Genomic DNA, 16587 nt, shown 5'->3' with positions numbered 1-16587 from the left:
GGCCGCCGGTACCATAGTTGCTACCTGGCTTACCACGACTAACTGCAAGCTTACAAAGGGTACAAATGGCAAACCTTGGATTTTTGGGACAAACAGTAAAGAAGTCCCAAACTGGGGACTTGAAGTGTCTGTGGGACCTGGAGGAGGCGGCGATACTGGTGGTGGTGGTGGTCATGAAGCTAATGCCAGATGAAGTGGAGGATCTGGATTGGCCAACTTTTGTACGTTTTCCACTTTCACCGCCACTAATTAAGGTCGAGGTTGACGCAGGTCTCTTCTTGCCAGAAAGAAATATGGAAGCGGGACGAGTTGGTGTACTACTTAACTCCAATGATTGTGGTGTTTCCACTGCCTCCTCATCGACAACATCATCATCATCATCATCACGCGCAGCAGCTCTTCGGGCTAGGGTCAAAATGTCTGTTTGCTGCATGCCCGCTGGGGCTGCAGTGACCTTTATGATGACTGGGTCGTCGTTGGCAGAGTCTTCATCAGCAGCAGTATCCGCCACTTCTTGTTGAGCCTCATCACACTCCATAAGTCTGAGACTTTGGACGAGCTTCCTTTTACGCTTAAGTACCTTTGTTGGATCATGGTGTGCCTCACTCTCAGACGGCTGTGGTGCTGGTTCCCAAGTTTGATCCGTATCATCAGAAGGAGGTGTGCTTGAAGAGGATGTAGACACCACCCTTGATCTCTTCCTTGCTAGGGTTGTGGAAGACAATGAAGGATCATCAGGAGGAGTGGCTTCCTCAAATGATACCTCGCCTTGATTGTCGATTTCCTGATGTGCCCCTACTTCGGGAGGAACAACTATTGTGGGCACTTGTTGTGACCCTCCATGCACCTCTGCATGCGCATCTCCTTGCGCTGCCTCTCCTTCCACATGTACTTGGGCTTGTACTTGCACATGTGATTGTTGTTGCCGCTGTGGTTGTTCAACACTCGTCAGATGAGCTACAACAACCTGTGTTGATTGAGGGACATTGCTGCTGCTTTCTTGCGATGAGCCAACATCACTGGTCGATGGTGATTGAAGAAGTATACTGGCTGCCTCTGCAGCACTCAAGGGCTTGGACTTAAGTTGGCGTGGTGGTGGTGGTGGCACTGAGCCCAATGGAGCGGGGGTGCTGCTGCCAGCTTGGTCCCCAGCAGATCCCGCTGCAGCTGCTGCAGGCATACTTTTTTTTTTACTCACAAATAAAGGGGCGGGCGGCACACCAGTGTCCTTGGTAACTTGCTTCTTCTGCTCCTTACTGGCACCTTTCTTGCTAGAGGAGCTACGGGTTACTTTTTTTGGGGCCATCTTCTTCAGAGCAGGTCAGCAGGCAGCAGTTGCACGAGTTGCAGAGGGTTCTGTGTCCAGACCTGACGTCGCGTGACGTTATGCTGCACACACCGCTGCAGGACTTCTTCCTGGCACTGGTGGTTCTATTGAGTCTTCTTGTGCACCTAAAAGCAATGGAAGACAGAGGAACATCAGTTCAGTTATACACCCCAAAAAATCGACAAAACACAGAAAAATGAGCACAATCCCATGCCATCCATGATGTTTACATTGAAGACACCCCACAGAAAGACTAGGGACATGCAAGTATGCAACACTCACTACCCCTGGGCATAAGGGATGAAAAGTAGGCAAAATAAGTGCAGGCCTCAGACACTGCCTCTCCTCAAAATGGCCCCCTTACACCCCAAGCACATGTTGCCTGTACCAGCCAGCACTCAAGATGGCCACCACCACCACCCACATGGCCAGTCCACATCAACAGTACACCCCCAAAAAACAGAAAAACAGCCAGAAATCACCACAATCCAATGCCATCCATGATGTTTACATCAAAGAGAGTGAGACAACACCACAGGCACACTCAGTCCATGCACCACCACCACCCCTGGGCAAGCAAAAGGCCACACCAGCAGCCCCCCAAAAACGACAAAAAACAATAAAATAAGCACAATCCCAGCCCATCCATGGCCTCAATGGTGTTTAAATTCAAGAAGACACCCCACAGAAAGACTAGGCCCATGCAACACTCACCACCCCTGGGCAAAGGGCCACACCAGCAGGCCCAAAAAAACGACAAAAAACAATAAAATCTGCACAATCCCAGCCCATCCATGGCCTCAATGGTGTTTAAATTCAAGAAGACACCCCACAGAAAGACTAGGCCCATGCAACACTCACCACCCCTGGGCAAAGGGCCACACCAGCAGGCCCAAAAAAACGACAAAAAACAATAAAATCTGCACAATCCCAGCCCATCCATGGCCTCAATGGTGTTTAAATTCAAGAAGACACCCCACAGAAAGACTAGGCCCATGCAACACTCACCACCCCTGGGCAAAGGGCCACACCAGCAGGCCCAAAAAAACGACAAAAAACAATAAAATCTGCACAATCCCAGCCCATCCATGGCCTCAATGGTGTTTAAATTCAAGAAGACACCCCACAGAAAGACTAGGCCCATGCAACACTCACCACCCCTGGGCAAAGGGCCACACCAGCAGGCCCAAAAAAACGACAAAAAACAATAAAATCTGCACAATCCCAGCCCATCCATGGCCTCAATGGTGTTTAAATTCAAGAAGACACCCCTCAGAAACACTAGGCCCATGCAACACTCACTACCCCTGGGCATAAGGGATGAAAAGTAGGCAAAATAAGTGCAGGCCTCAGACACTGCCTCTCCTCAAAATGGCCCCCTTACACCCCAAGCACATGTTGCCTGTACCAGCCAGCACTCAAGATGGCCACCACCACCACCCACATGGCCAGTCCACATCAACAGTACACCCCCAAAAAACAGAAAAACAGCCAGAAATCACCACAATCCAATGCCATCCATGATGTTTACATCAAAGAGAGTGAGACAACACCACAGGCACACTCAGTCCATGCACCACCACCACCCCTGGGCAAGCAAAAGGCCACACCAGCAGCCCCCCAAAAACGACAAAAAACAATAAAATAAGCACAATCCCAGCCCATCCATGGCCTCAATGGTGTTTAAATTCAAGAAGACACCCCACAGAAAGACTAGGCCCATGCAACACTCACCACCCCTGGGCAAAGGGCCACACCAGCAGGCCCAAAAAAACGACAAAAAACAATAAAATCTGCACAATCCCAGCCCATCCATGGCCTCAATGGTGTTTAAATTCAAGAAGACACCCCACAGAAAGACTAGGCCCATGCAACACTCACCACCCCTGGGCAAAGGGCCACACCAGCAGGCCCAAAAAAACGACAAAAAACAATAAAATCTGCACAATCCCAGCCCATCCATGGCCTCAATGGTGTTTAAATTCAAGAAGACACCCCTCAGAAACACTAGGCCCATGCAACACTCACTACCCCTGGGCATAAGGGATGAAAAGTAGGCAAAATAAGTGCAGGCCTCAGACACTGCCTCTCCTCAAAATGGCCCCCTTACACCCCAAGCACATGTTGCCTGTACCAGCCAGCACTCAAGATGGCCACCACCACCACCCACATGGCCAGACCACATCAACAGTACACCCCCAAAAAACAGAAAAACAGCCAGAAATCACCACAATCCAATGCCATCCATGATGTTTACATCAAAGAGACAACACCACAGGCACACTCAGTCCATGCACCACCACCACCCCTGGGCAAGCAAAAGGCCACACCAGCAGCCCCCCAAAAACGACAAAAAACAATAAAATAAGCACAATCCCAGCCCATCCATGGCCTCAATTATGTTTAAATTCAAGAAGACACCCCACAGAAAGACTAGGCCCATGCAACACTCACCACCCCTGGGCAAAGGGCCACACCAGCAGGCCCAAAAAAACGACAAAAAACAATAAAATCTGCACAATCCCAGCCCATCCATGGCCTCAATGGTGTTTAAATTCAACAAAACAGTTGTATCATGCACCCATAACCAACCCTGGTCCTACTGGATACTGTGGCTACCCACAATATAATTTATTTAATTTTCTGAAAAAGTTCCAAAATTGTACTTGCAGCAACTGTAATGCCCCAAACAAACTTACTTGTGAAAGTTGATTTCTAATCCAAAAGTGATCCAAAGACAGTCAAAAAGGCCTCAAATCCAAATATCCAGCAGCACCCACAAAAAGTAATCCTTCCAGCTCCAGATCCAAATGAAAGTGACCAGGAGATGGACAAAGCACTGGGAGGAGCCTGCTGGACAGGAACAGGAAGTTGGAGACTGTGGGGCACTTCCTTCCTCCCCCCCCCCCCAAAATGGACTCCTTGCAAAAAAAAAGGCCATGCAAATGTCAACCTGAGGAGTGATTCTGATAAAAATCATAATTTTCTGAAGGTTTATCCTGTTTGCTGGTGATTTTCTTGTGCGAAATTGCAAAATCTCTATTTCGCAAGTGCGAGATTGTTCCTTTCCGCCGCAACTACATGTTCGCAATTGCGAACTCTCGCGAGGTGTGCTGTGCAAGGTGGCAAGCCGCGAGTACGTATTCGCGGGCGACAAACTCCCGCGGGAACACGCAGCAAGATCTAAAATGGCGCGTCACTCGCAAAGAAAAACAACTCGGCAAACGCTAAAATGACGGAAAGTGAACGCCGTGCACCACGCCGCGCGCCGCAACCAAGCAAAAAATCCGCCGCGAGCGGATTCACGGATTTTCGACAAATTCGCGAGCGTTCGCGGATTGCGGATTTGCCGAAAATCCGAAAAATCCGCGAGCGGAGCGGATTTTACGCCCATGCTTACTATTTATGTCTGTATTATGCTCAAGCTTGAACCTTTAAAAAGGGTCACCCCACTGTAGTTTTACCTTACTTTAAATTTCCTTCTCTAAACATGACACAACCAGTGTTTATTCCTGTGAACTGTAGACAGACAATAACTGTACGTTTAACTGCACATGGATCTTCACTAACAGGAGAGAAGTTACCTTTGTGATTGAGGCACACAAAACTTTTAGGTGCAAAGTTTACTATTCCTGGGTTAGAACTCCTGCAGTTGATGCTTACACACAAACATTTCATACATACACTGCGGTAGCAGTTCTAGCTCCACATAGACCATATGTATTTTCAGAAATACCATTAACATACCAGGAACATCAACATTGCTTTCAAGGCAACCTCCAACACACATTGTAACATGAAAGACTGAATTGCCTCAGTAATGACAGGGCAATTTGGACAGGTATGGTTTAGATACACACCTAGTTAGACTGTAATGAAATCTAATTCATAAAATAACAACTGCCCCAGAAAGGTATATTCAAGCTGAGCAGCCACACTTAGCCATGCCTCCAATAAAACACCCACCAAACAGGAGGAAATTCCATTTGGGATAGCACAAAAGCAAATCAGCTTGAAGCACTGTTTCCCCATATAGGACCCCAAGATAAAGTTAAAATTCTTACTACACTGGTTCCCCCAGTTTCATATTGTGTGGCATGGGGTACTGCATGGTATCTCATCAATTGCTGTTTTGCCTGAAGTGCTACAGCAAAGTAAAAAAGCACATGGGGAGGCCCTGCCCTCGATTTGTAGATCAAATTAATAGTCAATTTTCTATAGTATCCTCAACGAGTTTAAGTAACATTAAAGGGGAGGCAGCATCATTGGCAATTTGCCAGCTGCTTATGTCGATTCCCACTGCAGATTAGGAACACCAGCTACCTAAAATTATTACCGAGACCTATGCTCCTATAGGTCATGATAATTTGGGAACCAGTCCTGGAAAGGCACAACTTAAAACAAAGTGCGATTCAGATACCACCAAGCAGATACCGGAGTCTTCTAAAAAATGCTGGGATAAAAACAACAAAAAATATAACCTGTAAACATGGAGTGGATCTCCACAATAGGAGTCCACTAAAAAATTGTATAATTTATGTATCCGTTATCCAATTAAACAGCCTGATAATTATCAATATTCTGATACATGTCCTCTTGTTCCTTTCAGGACTCCTCGGGCACAATGTCACAGAGAGTGGTAATAGGCAACCACAAACAGGAAGAGTATGTGAAACCAAAAAAGGACTCACAATGCTCTTCCGATCTCATCGTAGAAAAGGAAGAGAAACTTCCACAACAACAACACATTTTAAAAAGAAAAAATGTCCTGAAATTTCTGCTCAATATGCCATAAACACTCAGGACGCTTCTTCTGAACAAGACATGGACGAAAACACAGCTTGACAGCTCAGCAGAGCTCACGATAGTTCAGCAGACTCTGCAAGAGTTTATGGTGGTGAGACCGACTAATGACTATATTTAAGTTGAAAGTCCAGTTCAAAGGCTCAGCCCTCCTGATTCACTTTATGACTTGGACATCCAAAGTGAGGGTGATACACCTCGTACTATTAAAGTAATATTCTGGCAGAACTTGTTCAGGAATTTAAAGAAGGGTATGCACAGAATCGGCTATTTCACAAGCCCCTGCATTGTATAGCAACCAAGCAGACTGGGATAAGGGCTCTCCTTAGCACATTATACCTATAAGGTACAGCCTATAAAGTGCAACCACAATACCCATTAAACATGAAGCTAAACACCCTGTTAGGGAAATTCTATCACAATTCGAATATCAAAGCGTGATTGGGCATTGTATTTCTCCTAGGACTAACCCTTTATTTCCTGTAGACTAGCCTGATCATTCCTATTGTATAATCTTAGACTATATACATTGAAAGAGCCACACACACACTTTCGCTGTACAAAATTTCAATAGCACTGCTTTATTGAACATCATTGTTTGTAAAAAATATAAAACCACATTGGGCATTTCTGATACCAATAGCTTTTTCTGTTAAATGATAGTGCTTGAAAGCAGGGAATTGACAGTGTTTACCACTTTTGGGACTCAGGGAAGATTTTGCAGACTACCACAAGTGTATAAGAATGGTCCAGGTCTGTTTGCTGCCCGAGTAAAGTCCATGTTACAAGAAATTGACTCTGATGCATTGATGACATTTGCCTCACAGATGATGATTTAAACACACACTTGACCCGAATGGATCGCATAATTTTGGGATTCGCTGTTTATGGATATCAAAATGAAGGCAGAAGCCTTGCCCCTCACTTCTTAGGGAAGTGTGCACTTCTACAACCACCAAACATATTAAAAAATCACTTTTTAGGCTTTCAATTCTACTTACATACATACCATATTATGCACAATGGGTTAAGTCGTTGTACAATTTCATTTGTCCTGATGTTTCAGACGAACATTTGAGTACAGAACATTCTATGGCTCTCAGAACATTGCAAATGGACATTCTTGCATTCAAACATTTACACATTTGTGTTACTGCCACTAATTTAGTTATCCACATAATTGTGGGTTCTACTGGCTAAACAGACGTCACCTTTAATGCAGGTGAAGCAGTACTGATAGCATATAAATTGCATTTATATTGTAGTGCAGAAATGCATTTTTCTTTGATACAAAAATCTGACTGCAGTTCTAACAGCTGTTCTAAAGGAAAGTTAATTGGCTCAAGGTAAAATGCATAACTGTTGAATCTCCCATTGCAACCTTAAAGGTTGTTAAAAAGGCAAGCATTTCTGATGCCAAAACCTTACATCCACAATGGATCATGTGGGCCATTTCCTTGACAGCTACTGATGTAGATTATGTTTTTGACAGGAATTTCTCTGGTATGAATAAGAATACCACATGGCAAATGAAATATTGCCTCTCAATCAGTATGATTTCATAATATGTACTGGTAGTTAAGCCCAGACCGTGGTTTGTATTAAGCATAAGTTCTCTGCAGCATGTGCTGCAGTGAAGGGTGTCATGAAAGATGGTGAATTTCAGGTACAAAAATATGCACATAAGCTCGAGGTGACTGTACCGCTCTTCTGGTTGAACTGACAATGTTGGTTCTATCACTGCAGAATACGGAACCAGAATTCCTGACTCTTATTGTGTGTGATTCCTATTACTGAGTCCAGTCCTATAATGATAATCTACATTATTGCGCTTGAACGGATTCTGACACTCTAAAGGAAATACTATCAAACATTAGTTGCCTTCGGGAAAAGTGGCAGCTCTTAAACATGCTGTGCTACAGGCTCATGTCATCCGCACATTGAGCCATCAATGTGTTGGAATACATGTTGTAGGAAATTCATTGGCTGACGAAGCTGCCAAAGCGGCAGTTCAAACAGCTGTAGTAGCTGCGATTACTCATTCTCATACGAAAATAGATGATGACATTATGGCTACAGTCACTGTTTTGTCTGGTGGCACGCCCCTACCTAAAAGCTACCCAGCAAAATACACCTATCTGTTGAGTGCCCCAAAAATTCCTTTTGCCCGCATTCCAGGGGTGGGTGATCGAGTAATACCTGACCAGGACCGCAGGTTAGAGATAATAATTGCTACACATTAAGAATTTTTATCTGCCCATGCTGGTGTTGCAGCTACAGTTTCCTTATTACAGAAATACTACTTGTGGCATAGTTTCTATAAACAGATTAAACAACATGTCCTTTGTTGTTATGTTTACCAACAGATTAGAAGTTCAAATGTTGCCCACCCACTGCAGACACCCATTATAGTTTCTAACAAATCATCTATTTGGATCATTGTAGACCACTCCGTTTGGATGGGGTTTCTACATTTATTTTATTGGTCGTTGATTCATGTTCCTGATTTCTATAGATTTGGTCATAGCAATGGGCTGCTGCTTGAACTGTTATTAAAGATTTGCACGTCTTTATTGGTACACATGCATTAGTGGCATCCCACTCTGACTAGGGACCAGCGCTTGCCTCTAAGGCTTACCTTGACACGATCGGAACCCTGGGCGTTGTTGTGCATTATTCCTTCCCCTATCATCCTGATAGAAATTTGATAGTAGAAAGGAAGAACTGTGACTTAAAGCAGTTTTTAACAGCTAGATTATTAGGTTCAGGTCCTAGTTGGATCCATCACCTGTATGGAGTCCAGAGAGCTTTAAAAAATCTGCCTAGACAACCGTTGGGTGGTTGGACCCCATATGAGGTCCTGTTCTTGGTCCAGATGTATGTTCCAGATCTTGATAGCCCTGGCAAAGTGGTGGTTGAGGCACACTTCAACATCAATGAAAATGTCGCTGTCTTACAGGAATTGCACGACTTCTGCAATGAGTGCTCGTATGTGAATGTGAATTCTAAGGGAGTCCCTGCGTAATTTTTGCACTGACGTTGCGTCACTTTTTGTGCAGCACATATACAATGTGACGCATCTAGGGAGATGCGTCAGGTTGTAATGCCAGCAAAAAAGCTTCTTAGTGTGCCACTTCTAGGATGCAACTATGAAAAATCCTTATGCTTGCTTGGAGCAGGTGTAAGGAGCGATGCAGCACAATGAGGATAGGCTTTCCTATGCATTGCTGAAGTTGCGTCGTGCTTACGACACAACTTCAGCAATGCGTGACTTTTGCACCAACAGATGCGTCAGATTTTTTTTTTTTTTATTGAGATTTTTTTGTCAGCACACAGAAGACACAAAGTACAGTTTAGGTACATCGGCTGCAATAAATAAAAAGCTATATGAGCATAACAAACCAAAGCAACCAGTTCAAATAGACATATAGAGTCCTAAATGATACAAATCAGTGTAATCACAAAATCTTGTTGCGTATTTATACAGATAATCATATTGACTAACCCTAAGATCCTAGCCAATTAGCAATCAGCTCCCATAACTGTCTCCCTTGCCTTTTTTTCCGAATGCCCTTTGTTCTGTAGAGCGCCATCTCCAAGCGGTATGTCGAGAGCAGCCTAGTTTGCCAATTGAAAAATGTTGGAGGATTGCTATCTAGCCATTGTGATGTATTGCGTCAGAATTTCTGATGCATCTGTCAATCCTTGCACCATGGCATCCATGGTGGCACAAGGGTTTCTCAGGGTGGGGCACAGAAAATGATGCATCTCTACAGATGCGTTACTTTCTTGTACATCTTCCCCTAAATGTTTTGTCACTGACGAAGTGAAGGAGCAACCATCAACTTTTGGCTGGATTCCTGAAGTTGAGGATATGGTCCGGGAGAATATTACAGACAAAAAATAATTTGGCCTATCCTACCATGTCCAGGTGCCTGTTCTTGCTGTTCAAACTACTAAAACTGTGATTTTGCCACTGCTTGCTGGTTGTAAACAGAAATGGCAAGTTTCCATTAGTTTAATATATCCCCATCATGTGGCCAGTCCTACACAGTAAGCCACGAGGATATCGGGTTACTTCCTTATCTGCTCTCTCTACACTGCAAGCGATCCCTCTACATGCGTTAAGCAGTAATAATATTTCTTGTCCCCATATGCTGAACATACATTTGTGCCTGTCTCCACGGTCAACGCAGGATACATTTCTGATGTCAGTTTACGGAGTTCTACTACTGCCTTTGGCAATAAAATTGTATATTATCAACCACCTTTAGTGGTATCTATTAGTTCTCCTTTGTCTCATAATGAGCCTGTTTTTGCACAGAATGCCTTTGGTTACTTTGCCAACATTGATGACTTTTTTTCATATTCTCCACATTCTTCATTGCATGGTGTACGTGCGGTATGGTTTTTGTTAAAAAAAAAAATCTGATTTCACCGTGGTATTACCTTTGGATTTTGCTTCCTTGTTTTTTCTTTTTATCTGGATTGGATTTGTTACAATACTTTTTCTGCTGTTGAATGGACACTATCTCCCAGAACATTCTTCTCCAGAACTGGTAGCTAAGGTGCCTATGCCCCATTCTTCCTCAAATAAGGTCCATTGAGACTTGCCCCTTGAGAACATTCCTGCATTTCCGTCCATGATGGTACTGTTTGGTATAAGATCCAATATGGTGTTTTTGGCCCCACAGAAACTTTACAAATTCTGTATGTTTTTAATATTTCAATGGACAATGTCATTACCTCAGGTTCCATCTCAGATGAATGGGATGTTGCGACTGTTTAAAATATGTTACCTGAATTGGAATCCTATACATTATTGGAAAATGAGGATTTGTATTTAAATTCTTCAACCTATGGTGAAATGTTTGTTACCTTTATTATGTTCATCATTATTTACATAGAGTAAGTACACCACATGCTGTTTTTAACTATACACAGTGGGAACATTGCCTAACACCACCTTTTGGGAGTCCCTAACAAATTTGAAAATGTTTCTTTTCTTTTCTGGTCATGTCCCCACAGATCTGGCATAGGGCCCGATTTCCATGCAGTTAGGAAGGCCTCCTAAAAGTATTTGCTCCGTCCGAATCGGATCAGAAGCTTGTCTTTCCAAATGACTCAGAAAAGGTTTCCGAAGGACTAAGTAAGATGTGAGTTAGCAGTTAAGAATATCCCAATCCGAACCCGATGGCATTTGGAATGACTGAATTGTACGGAGCAGTATTATACGTCTCTATGGACCGCGTTTCTCAAAGACCAACTACGATGCTGGATTCGGACAGCCTTTCCAAATCATGCCGTCTGACTCAAATTGGCAGTCAGAATCAGACTTTGGGGGCCTGTAGCGAGCACCCCTGCACTCAGAGCCTTTCCAATCAGGCCCATAGGGGTACCCATGGGTCCTCCCTTACCAGCCATGTACAGTGCAGCTGGCACCAGGGGGTGGCCGCCACAGGGTGCCTGATTTGCCCAAGCCACCCCTTTATCAATGGAAGCCTCTGCATTTAGTCTGAACATAGGCTCCCATTGTAGTCAATGGGAGTCTGACCGAATCGTATCTGGAACCATCTGGATGCATCGTACTCAGTCGTCGAACTCTCCCAATCCGAGTCAGTCGGAACCATTCCCAAACCCATTTTGTCTGGAAGATTTCCAAACCGCATTGGAATTGGTCCTTTAGTTTTATTATATTCTTACGCCTTCCCCAGCACAGAACAATATGCAGACACAAACTAAACTAATTTATTTTCATTTCTTTTTTTCTAAATTGACCATGTAGGATTATGATTATTGGAAAAATAACATTGATTTAAAATCTATTTGGGGTAAACACACTGCCAGGTCCAGGCCATTAATGTTTTATTTAGCGCTTGCTTGATAGCTCAATAAATGATATCTTTAAACACTACGGTACAACAGACTGCGTGTCCTGTACTAGTTAATGTTAAGATAGGAACTTAAATACATCTAGCATTCCCTCTGTTGCACAATTTGACAAATGGCAACAGTATATTGATATTACAGAAGACCAGCTCAATGAAATGGTGCAGAATGGAACATACAACTCTTCCCTTGAGGTTTCGGATGGGTGGCTGGTATGGACTCTTAACACTAATGGATGCAATTCACATTTTTTGGACTGCTCTAAGAGTTTTAGTGCTGGCAGACCAGACCTCCAGATATGTCCTGTCACAAAACTTGGGTGTAGTAACTACCTATAGTATAGGTAGGTTAAGCTAGCAATGGCTAAACCAATCCACTTTGTCCGCTGTTAAGCAACATTTTTTATCTTCTTTCTGACAACATTGATTTGCAACATTTTTTATTAGGTTGCAGATCTCCCCGTTCTAAACGCTTAATATATGCAACTTATGATGAGATTTGGAAGATTTCACATCAAGAAGCTGCTCAAAGGGTGCTACAAATTTGATAAAGACAATTTAGAAAAAACATTAGCTGCTATCAATAATGCCATGACCACATTAACTACTCGTATTTATTCATTGAATAATATGCTGTCATCTGCATTTAATATCATACAATATGACATGCCTGTACTTTCCCATTTTCAAAGTCAATTAAGATTGTTTTTGCATTTGAGTAGGACATTGAACATTTTAAAATCAAACAGAGTGCCATGTAAATATTTGAATTCAATAAAATTGTTTTTGCCTTACACCTTGTTGCGTATTTAACAGGTCATAGCAAGGAAAGATGCAACATACACTAAGCTTAATATAGAGCAATTTGAGAAAGTGCCCTTTTCTATAGATGAAACACCTTCAGGTATATGGTTAATATATAATTTTATTTCCTTACCTATCTTTACATTACATTTCATGTCTTGTCTGAAACACTGTTTAAGTATGCAAATATGAACTGATGGCTGGAAATTTCTTGCAGGAATCATGGTTCCTTCGATTATAAGATTGTGAGTGGTGAACAAGAGGGTTTTCCTAGTGGTAATGAATGCAGTGTTTCCTTGGAACATTCATTATCCTGTAAAGTAATATTAATGCATGGAGCATTCAGTGTGTCCATGGCCAACTTGTCGTGTTATTTGATGGGAGTTCCTGTATCCTTTATTGCTGTATGAATGTCTTACATTCTCCCACACAAATGGCTGGGGAAATTATTTTGCGCCCAACAGTCCCTATTTCTAACATTAACTTTGATAAGTTAAGCTGACTGAAAGCCTTATTGTTTCTAAAATACAAGGCACTAACACCTTCATTTATTTATTTATTGAAGTTTTGTATAGCGCTAGCTGGACCCAAGGGTATCAGAGCGCTTCACATCAAATACAAATATGCACCACATAGACAAATACAGATATGCATCAGATAGACAGTGTGGACGGTAAACAGGAGTAAGGAGCCCAGGTGGGAAATAAAAGTCTGAACAATGACACCATGGGCGCATTCCAGTACGGAGATCAGGCGCGGATCATAGAGATAGAAGTCTTTCACAATCCAACGTGAGGTTCTTGTTGCGCTCCAGAGCGCTCAAGGAAGGGGGCTTTGAGTAGCTTCTTGAATTTCAGGAAGGAGGCGGTCATTCTGATATGGGGGGGGGGTGGAGTTCCAGATCCTAGGAGCATTGCCCGCAAAGAATTTATTTGCGGTTTTATGTTTCTGTGTTTTCAGAGGGATGAGAAGGAGCGTGTAGGAGCTTCTGAGGTTCCTAGACTGACCGGCACTTTTGAGTTTGGCGGCCAGATATTCAGGTTTGCCTGTATGCAGGGCTTTTTGTGTGAGGCAAGCTGTGCGAAAGCAAGCTCTTTGGTCAATAGGGAGCCACTTCAGGTCTTTGAGTGCCGGTGAGATGTGTTCGTATTTCTTTGTTCCTGTGACCATTCTTGCTGCGGCGTTGAGGGTAGTGGTCAGAGGTCCCAGGTGAGATTTGGCTGTACCAGTCAGAGCTGCGATGCCATAGTCAATTCTGGAGAGCACCAGTGCCTGAGTGGCCTGTTTCAGATCTTTCGGGGGGAGGAAGGGTTTTAGTTTGTAGAGAAGTTTCAGGTTAAGGAACGCACTTTTGGCAGTTTTTGAGATGTGTTTTTTCATGTCCAGTTTGGGGTCGAGCGTAATCCCGAGGGATTTTACAGAGTCTATCGGCACAAGAGGAACATTAAGGGTGTTTAAGGCTTTGAGCCATTCAGTTATTTGGGGGTTTTCATCTTTATTCGAGATGAGGAGCGCTTCTGTGTTTTCTTTGTTGAGTTTGAGGTGATTGGTCGAGAGCCAGTGTTGAACCTCCGTGAGTGTACTATTTAGTCTGTTAATGTCAACGATCGATGTGGTTTCCAGGTAGAGTTGTGTGTCGTCTGCGTAGAGGTGGAAGGGGATGTTGGAGTTCCTTAGAAGTGCAGTGAGGGGTTCCATGTAGATGTTGAAAAGTTGCGGGGAGAGTACTGACCCTTGTGGAACTCCTCTAATAATGGGGAGGAGGTCTGATTCAAAGCTGTTGATTTTTATTTTTTGTGTGCGGTTGTTGAGAAAGGAGGAGAACTATTTTAGAACCGTCTTTTCAATGCCCGCTCTCTCCTGGAGGACATTGAGTAGCAGGGTATGATCCACTGTGTCGAACGCAGCCGAGAGGTCTAAGAGGATGAGAAGGCTACATTGGTTGGAGTCGAGTGACCTGTGCAGATCATCTAGGACATTTAGTATTGCGGTTTCCGTGCTGCAGCCCTTTCTGAACCCTGATTGGTGTGGGTTGAGTAGATTAGTGTTCTCTAGGTGTTGGGTAAACTAGAAAGTATTGATCTCAAGGTTTCCTGGTATTCCTCAGAAGTACAATTGCACCTGTGCACTAATTTGCCACTACACTTTGGTGAACTGGTGCACCACATTTTTAAGGCTTCAAACACCGCTGGAGTAGTACACCTTTTTAAAGTGCTTGGTTCTGGATTTTTTTCTACCTTTTGGACTGTACTTTGAGTGATTCTGTCCTTCCTACACTCTCTATTTTTGAGTGTTTTGTAGGCATTCCATTAGTATTAGTGCTGGTGATTGCTGTTTTGGTCCTATTGTTGTTGCTGCGCAATGGATGTTCCACAACAAGGCGAAATGGTGAACGGAATTTGTAGTGTAGTTCCTATCATCCCAATAGGCTCTGCGCATTGGAATAATACCTACAGCAGTAAAGGCCTAGGCCAGACGTTAACTAGGTCTACTACTGTCGATACTAGACTTAAAGTTTTGGGTTTGCCAGCTTAGCTCAGAGTTCACTAGAAACTTTCTCGAATGTTCAAGGAGGACTTAACTTCCCTGATTAGACAAGAAGGGATTTAGTTTCTGACAACCATAGAACATGACAACTTTGCTCTCCCCTAATCAAGAGTAAATCTCGAGAATCGTGTGAACAAAAGGCAATTTATTTTACTCAGTCAGTGCGTGCATTCTTAGTCTCATCAGAATGTAGAGAAAAGGAAGAGACGGGCGTGTTCAATAAAAAGGTGTTATTTATTGATCAGTCTCTTTTCTCATACAAGAGAAATGGATCGATATTATTGCAATACTTATAGCTAAGTAAAGTGCATACATTAAAAGCAATAGTATAAAATAATACTGTAAAAACATTGATATGGTTTCTAAGCCATAAGATGTTTTAAAATGAATAAAATATATTACATACACATATACATTTGACTAAACGTACTCAACTGGTGTTTCTAGATACGCCTACCCCGTGTACCTGACCTAAGTCTAATACGTGGGCGGGAATAGAAAGTTACAGTTTAAGTTAAGTTTGTTTTTGCCAAGTGAATAACTAAAGAATTCTCTGTGAGGGGTCATTCAGTTCTGTACCTGGAAGTTAGGATGAATGAGGAATGGTATCTCTCTCTCTGGTCTCGATATTCCAGGCTGCCTGCGAGGGCTACCCAGAAACGCCGGTGCTGGATTCTCGGCAGGAGAAAGCAGCGCGTCTCTCAGCGCGTCAGGAAGGCGGGGCTGCTGCCAGCGGGGTCTGCTCTGCTCTTGGCTTCGGCAAGTATGGCTGCTCCGTCTCGTCACCACGCGTGTGTTTGCATAGGGCAAGATCGGTAATATTTATACCTTTAAGGTGCCGAGATTGACGTAAGGATGGACATAGATACGTCAATAAGGATGTCATACGACTTGCTCGTTAGCACATTCTTTTACTGAAGTTCTCTGTGAAATCAAAACAATGGCCGCAGGGTTTTGCCCAGGTTGTCATAGGTTTGATTTGTTATGAGAACTCCGTATGCCTTATCAGGGGCTGGAGGAATATCGCTTGTCTAATTAGATCGCAAGCGTTATGACTTAATCAGATAACACGTTCCTGTGCCGTAGTGTGACTGCGTCAGATAACGGTATCTGCATCATGGGGGTTTTCTGCCTCATGGGCTGACTGCTAGTTAACTTGTTGGTTTGTTTAACTAGAATAGGGTCAGGAATAGGGGGATCGATTCAGAACCTATAGGA

Source organism: Lissotriton helveticus, chromosome 8 (genome assembly GCF_964261635.1).
Source record: "Lissotriton helveticus chromosome 8, aLisHel1.1, whole genome shotgun sequence".
In the NCBI taxonomy this organism is placed as follows: Eukaryota; Metazoa; Chordata; class Amphibia; order Caudata; family Salamandridae; genus Lissotriton; species Lissotriton helveticus.
The sequence above is the reverse complement of the archived record's forward strand: the minus strand, read 5'-3'. Positions refer to the sequence as shown.